The following is a 10787-nucleotide window of genomic DNA, read 5'->3' on the forward strand; positions in this document are numbered from 1 at the left end:
TCTCAAAACAATCATAATATGATATAACAATATGGTATCTCACTAGCCCTTTCTGAGACCGCAAAACATAAATGCAGAGCACCTTTAAAGAGCAAGGACTGACTAGACATTGTAATTCATGGTAAAAGAGATCCAGTCAAGTCATACTCAATGTAAACTAACAGTAATGAATGCAAATGATAGCGGTGCTCTCCAACTTGTGCTTATTAATACGAAGATGATGACTCAACATGAAAGTAAATAGATAGGCCCTTCGCAGAGGGAAGCAGAGATTTGTAGAGGTGCCAGAGCTCGGTTTTAAATAGAGGTGAATAATATTTTGAGCGGTATACTTTCATTGTCAACATAACAACCAAGAGATGGCGATATCTTCCATGCTACACACATTATAGGCGGCTCCCAAACAGAATGGTAAATTTTATACTCCCCCTCCACCAACAAGCATCAATCCATGGCTTGCTCGAAACAACGAGTGCCTCCAACTAACAAGAGTCCCAGGGGGAGTTTTTTTGCAATTATTTTGTTTTGATTTGCATAAAGCATGGGACTGGGCATCCCGGTGACCAACCATTTTATCGTGAGTGAGGAGCGGAGTCCACTCCTCTTGAGAATAACCCGCCTAACATTGAAGATACGGACAACCCTAGTTGATACATGAGCTATTCGAGCAAACAAAACAGAATATTTATTTGAAGGTTTAGAGTTTGGCACATACAAATTTACTTGGAACGGCAGGTAGATACCGTATATATGTAGGTATGGTGGACTCATATGGAATAACTTTGGGGTTTATGGAGTTGGATGCACAAGCAGTATTCCCGCTTAGTACAGGTGAAGGCTAGCAAAAGACTGGGAAGCGACCAGCTAGAGAGCGACAACAGTCATGAGCATGCATTAAAATTAATCAACACCAAATGCAAGCATGAGTAGGATATAATCCACCATGAACATAAATATCATGAAGGCTATGTTGATTTTGTTTCAACTACATGCGTGAACATGCGCCAAGTCAAGTCACTTAAATCATCCAGAGGAGGATACCACCCTATCATACCACATCACAACCATTTTAACAGCATGTTGGCACGCAAGGTAAACCATTATAAGCTCCTAGATAATCAAGCATGGTACAAGAAACTATGATCTCTAGTTGTCAGTGCAAACATGTTTATTCATAATAGGCTGAATCAGGAACGATGAACTAATCATATTTACAAAAACAAAAGAGGTCAAGTTCATACAAGCTTTTCTCATCTCAGTCAGTCCATCATATATCGTCATAATTGCCCTTCACTTGCACGACCGAATGATGTGAATAATAATAGTAGTGCGCGTGCATTGGACTAAGCTGGAATCTGCAAGCATTCAATAAACAGGAGAAGACAAGGCAATATGGGCTCTTTTGTCTGATCAACAATAATGCAAATAAGAGACACTTCAACAATTTAATCATGGTCTTCTCCTATCGACCCCCAAAGAAAAGAAAAGAAATAAAACTATTTACACGGGAGAGCTCCCAACAAGTAAAAAAGAAGAACATGAAATCTTTTTGGGTTTTCCTTTTTTAATTACTACTACAAGCATGGAAAGTAAACTAATTAAAAGCTACAACTAATTTTTTTGATGTTTCTTAAGGTTTATTAAACACACAAGAAGAAAGCATAAAAAAGGAAATAAACTAGCATGGATGATACAATGAAAAAGTATGAGCACTGACATCTAGCAATGAGTGTGTGAACATGAATATAATGTCGGTGAGAAATGCGTACTCCCCCAAGCTTAGGCTTTTGGGCTAAGTTGGTCTATGGCCACGGCTGGCCTAGCGGATATCCATAGTAATAGTTGGGGTCGTACTGAGATGCAGCGGCTATTGCCTCCTGAGCTGCAGCATGGCGACGAGCGGCCTCCGCCCTCCTCTCGTACTCATCTGCCTCCTCTTTGGTAATAACATATCTTCCTTTTTCCTGATAATCAAAGAAGGCAGGAGGAGGGAGAGTAATACGGACAACACGACGTCTGTCAAAGATTAAACGATACTGGAGAGGTGATTCATTCCTCTCGATAAACTGGTGGTGAACCATAGCATTAAAGTCGAGGTAAGTAGGAGGTAATTCAATATCATCATTACATATAGTTACACCAAGAAAATTAGCTAAGCGGGTTGCATAAATTCCACCAAGGAAATCTCCATTAAATCTAGTCAGATGCAACCTACGTGCAACAATAGCTCCCAAATTATAAGATTTATCTCCCAACACAAGACTCCTAAGAATACTGAGGTCAGGAACACACATGTGACATGATTCATCTTTACCGTTAATGCATCTACCTACGAAGAGAGCAAAATAATGTATAGCAGGAAAATGAATGCTCCCTATGGTAGCTTGTGTTATATCTCTAGATTCCCCCACAGTTATACTAGCAAGAAAATCTCTAAATTCAGATTTGCGAGGTTCCCTGATACTACCCCATTGGGGAAGTTTGCAAGTAGTGGTAAAATCCTCTAAGTCCATAGTGTAAGAATTTTCATAAAGATCAAACATGACAGTCGGAGAATTACGTGAACATGAAAATTCAAACCTCCTCACAAAGGAACTAGTAAGATAGTGGTACTGACGACATTTTTCTTCCTCGAAGCTCACAAGATCGGTGTTACACAAATATGCGTTAAATTCTTCCTTAGTTCCCGCTCGATCCATAAAGTTTTCCGAAGGCCATTCACAAGGACGCACTGGAGTTTTTCTTGGTGGCTCATTATCAGCATCACGCATTGCAAGCCTGGGCTCTTGTTTCCTTGAAGAGCCCCCTTGGTACATTTTCCTAAACATATTTCTTCCTCTGAAAAATTTCTGAAATTTTTAGTAACTTCAAAATAAAAGTGAACCAAACTCAATAAAATTGATAGCCACTACTCCTACAAGTGCCTAGAGCCTATATCATGCATCAAAACTACTTTTGACCATATAAATTTGACATGCAAGCTCAAGAACAGGGTCACCTAAGCAACACAAATTTGCAATGAATAAAGCACTAGAACAAAAACTAATTAGACCAATGGAGGAGTCACATACCAAGGAACAATCTCCCCAAGCAGTTTTGTGAGAGGTGCTTTGAGCAAGGAGATCAAAAATGGCAGCAAAATGAGCTAGAACTCGTGCTTGAGCTGGATATTCATGTGTGTGGGAGGAAGAAGAAGTGTGTGGGTGCAGGAGTAAGTGGAGGAGGGCCACCATGGGCCCACGAGGCAGGGGGGCGCGCCCAGGGGGGTAGGCCGCGCCCCTGACCCTCGTGGCCAGGTGCCAGCTCCTCCTGCTGTGTTCTCAGTGCCAAATATTCTCAAATATTTCAGAAAAAATCATATTTAAATTTCAGGGCATTTGGAGAACTTTTATTTTCGGGGTATTTTTATATTGCACGGATAATTCAGATAACAGACAGAAAATACTATTTTTATTTTATTTTATATAAATAACAGAAAGTAAAAGGAGGGTATAGAAGGTTGTGCCTTCTCGTTTCATCCATCTCATGATCATCAAAAGGGATCCACTAACAAGGTTGATCAAGTCTTGTTAACGAACTTATTCCGAATAACATGGAAACGGAGAAATTTCGAATAAGACTATGTTACCTCAACGGGGATATGCACATCCCCAATAATAAGAATATCATATTTCTTCTTGACAGTAGGAAGAGTAAATTCAAAACCTCCAAATATAATCAATGGAATTTTCCCAATAGAATTGATACTATGAACTTGAGGTTGTTTCCTCGGAAAGTGTACCGTATGCTCATTACCATTAACATGAAAAGTGACATTGCCTTTAGTGCAATCAATAACAGCCCCTGCAGTATTCAAAAAGGGTCTTCCAAGAATAATAGACACACTATCGTCCTTAGGAATATCAAGAAGAACAAAGTTCGTTAAAATGGTAACGTTTGCAACTAAAACAGGCACATCCTCACAAATACCGACAGGTATAGCAGTTGATTTATCAACCATTTGCAAAGATATTTCAGTAGGTGTCAACTTATTCAGATCAAGTCTACGATATAAAGAGAGAGGCATAACACTAACACCGGCTCCAAGATCACATAAAGCAGTTTTAACATAGTTTCTTTTAATGGAGCATGGTATAGTTGGTACACCGGGATCTTCAAGTTTCTTTGGTATTCCACCCTTAAAAGTATAATTAGCAAGCATGGTGGAAATTTTAGCTTCTGGTATCTTTCTTTTATTTGTAAATATATCTTTCATATACTTAGCATAAGGATTCATTTTGAGCATATCAGTTAATCGCATACGCAAAAAGATAGGTCTAATCATTTCAGCAAAGCGCTCAAAATCCATATCATCCTTTTTCTTGGATGGTTTGGGAGGAAAAGGCATAGGTTTCTGAACCCATGATTCTCTTTCTTTACTGTGTTCCCTAGCAACAAAGTCTTTCTTATCATAATGTTGATTCTTTGATTGTGGGTTATCAAGATCAACAGCAGGTTCAATTTCTATATCATTATCATTACTAGGTTGAGCATCATCATGAACATTATCATTAACATTATCACTAGTTTCAGGTTCATTACCAGATTGTGTTTTAGCATCAGAGATAGAAATATCATTTGGATTCTCAGGTGTTCCATTAACAAGTTCACTAGAAGCATGCAAAGTCCTATCATTTTTCTTTTTCTTCCTATTAGAAGGACTAGGTGCATACATATTATTTCTCTGAGAATCTTGCTCAATTCTCTTAGGGTGGCCTTCAGGATACAGAGGTTCCTGAGTCATTCTACCAGTTCTAGTAGCCACTCTAACATCATAATCATTATTCTTACTATTCAGTTCATTAAGCAAATCATTTTGAGCTTTAAGTACTTGTTCTACTTGAGTGGTAACCTAGAAGTATGTTTACTAATAAGTTTAAGTTCACCTTTGACATTAGCCATATAATCACCCAAGTGTTCAAGCATATTTGAATTGCATTTCAATTGTCTACCAAAATAAGCATTGAAGTCTTCTTGCTTAACCATAAATTTATCAAACTCATCTAAGCATGGGCTAGCAAACTTAGTAAATGGGATTTCAGCTTTATCATATCTATAGAGAGAATTTACCTTTACTACCTGTGTCGGGTTATCAAGACCATGAGTTGTGAAGGATTAAGATCATATGTTTCTTCAACAGGCAGTAAATTAAGACCGTGTATTTCTTCAATAGGAGGTAAATTCTTAACATATTCAGCTTTAATACCTTTTTCTTTGATAGATTTCTTTGCCTCTTGCATATCTTCAGGACTGAGAAATAGAATACCCCTCTTCTTCGGAGTTGGTTTAGGAATAGGCTCAGAGCTGGCTCGGGAAGTGTCCAATTATTTTCATTTGTCAACATATTATTCAATAGAATTTCAGCTTCATCCGGCGTTCTTTCCCTGAAAATAGAACCAGCACAACTATCGAGGTAATCTCTAGAGGCATCGGTTAGTCCATTATAAAAGATATCAAGCTTTTCATTTTTCTTAAGAGGATGATCAGGCAAAGCATTAAGTAATTGGAGAAGCCTCCCCCAAGCTTGTGGGAGACTCTCTTCTTCAATTTGCACAAAATTATATATATCCCTTAAAGCAGCTTGTTTCTTATGAGCAGGGAAATATTTAGCAGAGAGTAATAAATCATATCCCGGGGACTACGCACACAACCAGGATCAAGAGAATTAAACCATTTCTTAGCATCACCCTTTAATGAGAATGGAAATATTTTAAGGATTTAAAACTAACGACTTCTTTCATCACTAGTGAACAGGGTGGCTATATCATTTAATTTAGTAAGATGCGCCACAACAGTTTCAGATTCATAGCCATGAAAAGGATCAGATTCAACCAAAGTAATTATATCAGGTGATGGGGTCATGTACCTAGGGTAGGGTCATGAACCTGATCTAAGTACCTTGCCCAAGGACACCCTTAGAAGAGGTCGCCTTCCAGTCGACCAACGAGGGACACACTCGACTGACTTGAAGGACTCGACCATGAAGACTCACTCGACCACCAGGAGGTCAAGAGGCACTCTGCACTGCAACGGCCTGTAATTAAGTAGGCTTTATGATAGTAAAGACACTTTATGTGGGGCGTTACCAGTAACGCCCCAGACTTAACTCACCTTAAACCCTCTCCTACGTGGGCTGGTTGGGGTCCTGGCGCACTCTATATAAGCCACCCCCCTCCACAGGTAGAAGGGTTCGGCACCTTGTAACTCATATACTCATAATCCACTCGACCGCCTCCGGGCTCCGAGACGTAGGGCTATTACTTCTTCCGAGAAGGGCCTGAACTCGTACATCCCTTGTGTTTACAACCTCTCCATAGCTAGGACCTTGCCTCTCCATACCTACCCCCCACTCTACTGTCAGGCTTAGAACCACGACAGTTGGCGCCCACCTTGGGGCAGGTGTTTTAGCGATTTTGTGGAGAAGTTGCGATTCTTCCGAGTACTTTCATCATGGTGTCTGCTGGAGTTTTAGTCGAAGGTCGAGAGATCTGTCTCGGCACTCTCACCTTCATCGCCGACGACTCCGCCTGGCTCCAGGAGGCTCCACTCGACGTTGATGCGCTCCCCGTCCGCGGTGCGACGCATTTTCGCGCATGTGTCCGCGGCGTTCTGCTGCGGCAACCGTCGACCCCGTATCGGACGACTCCTCCATCGTCCACCCTCCCGGTCTCCCGCCAGCGCAAGCGCTCGGGCCGGTCGAGGCTTCAGCGATGGGTGAGGCACGCGGTGGCTCGCCAATCGGCCACCACCCAAGTTGCGGCAATCGAGCCCGACGAATCTCTCTACGGCTTGTTCGATCTGTCGACTGGCTCCGTAGAGACTGCATCCGAGTGCGGTAGCAGTGATCCAGCGGCGCAAATCTTGATGGTCGACGGGCCCCGCAGTCCCCCTGGCTTCGCCTGTGATGGTGGAGCAGGTGACGGAGGCGACCCCGCACGAGGCCACGAAGAGTACCAGCCTGAGCCACTCGACTCTCTGCAAAGAGAGGAACTTCGCCGCAGGAACGTGGATGTTCTGTGTACTCCCATCGCAGGAGAAACCCCCGAGGCTCGTGCCATGGAGGAGGCGCGTCTGGCCAATTTGGCCGAACACACTCGACTGGAGAATCTTCAGCGAGCACTCGACGAGCGCGCGCGGCAACGAGTTCCCGACACCAGTCGATGTCAACTCTTCCCGTCGACTCAGGTATATCGAACCCCAATCCAGAATTTAGCAGCTGCGACCCGTATAGCAGAGTCCATCCAGCCTTCGCAGTCGGAAGCTGGCAGAGGTTTGCTGCAGATCAGGGATCTGCTCCGGGCAGCAGGAGATCAGAATTCAGCCGTGTCTCAGTCGCGTAACAGAATTCACAGTCAATCCATCACTGCGAATACGGTTCAGTCGGCTCACAGCCCCAGATCGCCTCCGCGGCGTGAAGGGCACGAGAATCGGCGAGATCAATATGGCGACCGACTCGACCGAGATGATAGGCGTCGAGTGCCCAATTCCCCTCCGAGGGGTGGTTCTTACGCTCCTCGACAGCAAGATGACAGGCGTCAGTACAGTACAGGGCGAAGGGTTCCAGTCGACCCCAGAGAACCAGGCTTCGACGCGCGTTCCATTATCGTGCAAGGTTTGGTCGACCGGAACAGAGCCCATCGAGGCGGACTCGACAGAGATGCACCCACAAGCAGTTGAGTGCATGTTTCTGGTCCTGAATGTTTCAGCAGAGCTATCAGAGCCGCAGTTATCCCTCCCAATTTCAGGTTGGCAACAGGAGTCGGCAAGTTCACTGGTGAGTCTAAGCCTGAAACTTGGCTTGAAGATTACCGAGTGGCAGTTCAGATTGGTGGTGGGAACGACGAGGTGGCCATGAAGCATTTGCCCCTCATGCTGGAAGGTTCTGCCAGGGCATGGTTGACTCAATTACCTCCTAGCAGCATTTACACTTGGGAAGATCTGTCCCGAGTGTTCATCAGAACGTTTGAAGGAACTTGCAAGCGACCAGCTGGATTGACAGAGTTGCAAGTCTGCGTGCAGAAGGCTAATGAGACTCTCAGAGAGTATATTCAGAGGTGGATCACTTTGCACCACACTGTGGAGAATGTGTCCGATCATCAGGCAGTCTGCGCCTTCAAAGATGGCGTCAAGAACAGAGAACTGAGTTTGAAGTTTGGTCGAACCGGTGACATGACCTTGAGTCGGATGATGGAGATTGCTACCAAGTACGCCAACGGCGAAGAAGAAGACCGACTCCGAAGCGGCAAACACAAGCCGAGTCAGTCGGAAAAAGGAAACACCAGTCGGAAACATAAGCGGAAGGCTGAACCGGCAGCTCCTGGAGAGGCTCTGGCCGTGACTCAAGGAAAGTTTAAGGGGAAACCAAAAGGATCCTGGAACCCCAAGAAGGTAAAGGATAAAGAAGGGAACGACGTAATGGATATGCCATGTCACATCCACACGAAGAAAGACGAAGAGGGGAATATCATCTACCCGAAGCACACCACTCGCCAATGTCGACTCCTGATCCAGCAGTTTCAGGGAAAACAGTCTAAGGACAAGGAGAAGGAGTCGGACAAGGCCGAAGACAAGGAGGACAGTGAGGAAGGATATCCGCATATCAACTCCACTCTGATGATCTTTGCAGATGTGGAAAGCAGGAGTCGACTGAAAGTCATTAACCGAGAGGTGAACATGGTTGCCCCAGCAAAAGCAAATTATTTGAAATGGTCTCAAATACCCATCACATTCGACCAATCTGATCACCCGACTCATATTGCCACCCCTGGGAGGCAAGCTTTGGTGGTCGATCCAGTTGTCGAAGGCACTCGACTGACAAAAGTGCTGATGGACGGTGGAAGCGGGCTGAATTTGTTGTATGCAGACACACTGAAAGGAATGGGCATCCCGATGTCCCGACTGAGCACTAGTAACATGAGCTTTCATGGAGTTATACCAGGGAAGAAAGCCGAGTCACTCGGCCAAATAGCTTTGGACGTGGTGTTTGGTGATTCGAAACATTTTCGCAAAGAAAAGTTGACGTTTGAGGTCGTGGATTTTCAGAGTGCATATCATGCCATTTTGGGGAGACCAGCTTACGCACGGTTCATGGCTCGACCATGTTACGTGTACCTCAAATTGAAGATGCCCGGCCCCAAAGGAGTGATCACTGTCACCGGTGATCGGAAAAAGGCAGAAGAGTGCTTTCAGAAGGGCTCAAAGATTGCCGATTCCCAGGTGACAGCGGTCGAGTTCGAGGAATACAAGCAAAACGCAGATCCGAGTGACTTGCTGCGATCCAAGAAACCCGCCACAGAGTGTGCATTTCAGTCGTCCGGTGAGACGAAGCCTGTTCACATTCACCCGACCGACCCCGAGGCAGCTCCGACCCGCATCTCCACAACACTCGACCCAAAATAGGAAGAAGCGCTCATCCAGTTCCTCCGTGAGAACTGGGACATTTTTGCATGGAAGCCCGCTGACATGCCAGGTGTTCCTAGGGGACTGGCTGAGCATCGCCTAAGAGTCGACTCATCTGCAAAACCAGTCAAAGAGCATCTTCGGCGGTCCGCCGTCCAGAAGTGGAAAGCCATTGGTGAGGAAGTGGCTCGACTGTTGGCGGCAGGATTGATCCGAGAGATATACCACTCCGAGTGGCTTGCTAATGTCGTCATGGTTCCTAAGAAGGACAAGTCGCTCCGAATGTGCATTGATTTCAAGCACATCAACCGGGCCTGCCCGAAAGATCATTTTCCTCTCCCTCGCATAGATCAAATTGTTGACTCGACCGCGGGATGCGAGAGACTGTCTTTTCTAGATGCCTACTCCGGGTACCACCAGATCCGTCTGTACGGACCCGACGAGGTAAAAACAGCTTTCATCACTCCATTCGGGTGCTTCTGCTATATCACCATGCCATTCGGCCTCAAGAATGCCGGAGCCACATTTATGTGAATGATTCAGAAGTGTCTACTCACTCAAATCAGTCGGAATGTGGAAGCATATATGGATGATATCGTTGTCAAGTCACGAAAAGGTTCCGACCTGCTCGCTGATCTCGCAGAAACATTTGCCAACCTCAGAAGGTATGATATCAAGCTCAATCCATCAAAGTGCACATTTGGAGTTCCTGGTGGCAAGTTACTAGGTTTTCTCGTTTCTGAACGGGGAATCGACGCTAATCCAGAGAAGATTGGCACAATTCTCCGAATGAAACACCCTGTGCGAGTGCATGATGTCCAGAAGCTTACTGGATGCTTGGCCGCATTAAGTCGATTCATCTCACGACTCGGTGAAAAGGCATTGCCTCTTTACCGACTGATGAAGAAGACAGACAAGTTCGAGTGGACTCCAGAAGCTGATGCAGCGTTTGCCGAGCTAAAAGCTCTGCTCTCCACCCAGCCGGTGCTTGCTGCTCCAATCAGCAAAGAGCCTCTGTTGCTCTATATCGCAGCCACAGGACAAGTCGTCAGTACTGTGCTTACGGTCGAGCGGGAAGAAGAAGGAAAAGCTCTCAAAGTTCAGCGCCCAGTGTATTATTTGTCTGAAGTCTTGACTCCATCCAAGCAGAGATATCCTCATTATCAGAAGCTTGTGTATGGAATATACATGACCACAAAGAAGGTTGCTCATTATTTTTCTGATCATTCCATCACAGTCGTCAGCGACGCTCCACTATCAGAGATTTTGCACAACAGAGATGCAACTGGTCGAGTGGCCAAATGGGCAATTGAACTTCTTCCCCTTGATATCAAGTTTGAGGCAAAGAA

This window comes from Triticum dicoccoides, chromosome 1A (genome assembly GCF_002162155.2).
Source record: "Triticum dicoccoides isolate Atlit2015 ecotype Zavitan chromosome 1A, WEW_v2.0, whole genome shotgun sequence".
Taxonomy (NCBI): domain Eukaryota; kingdom Viridiplantae; phylum Streptophyta; class Magnoliopsida; order Poales; family Poaceae; genus Triticum; species Triticum dicoccoides.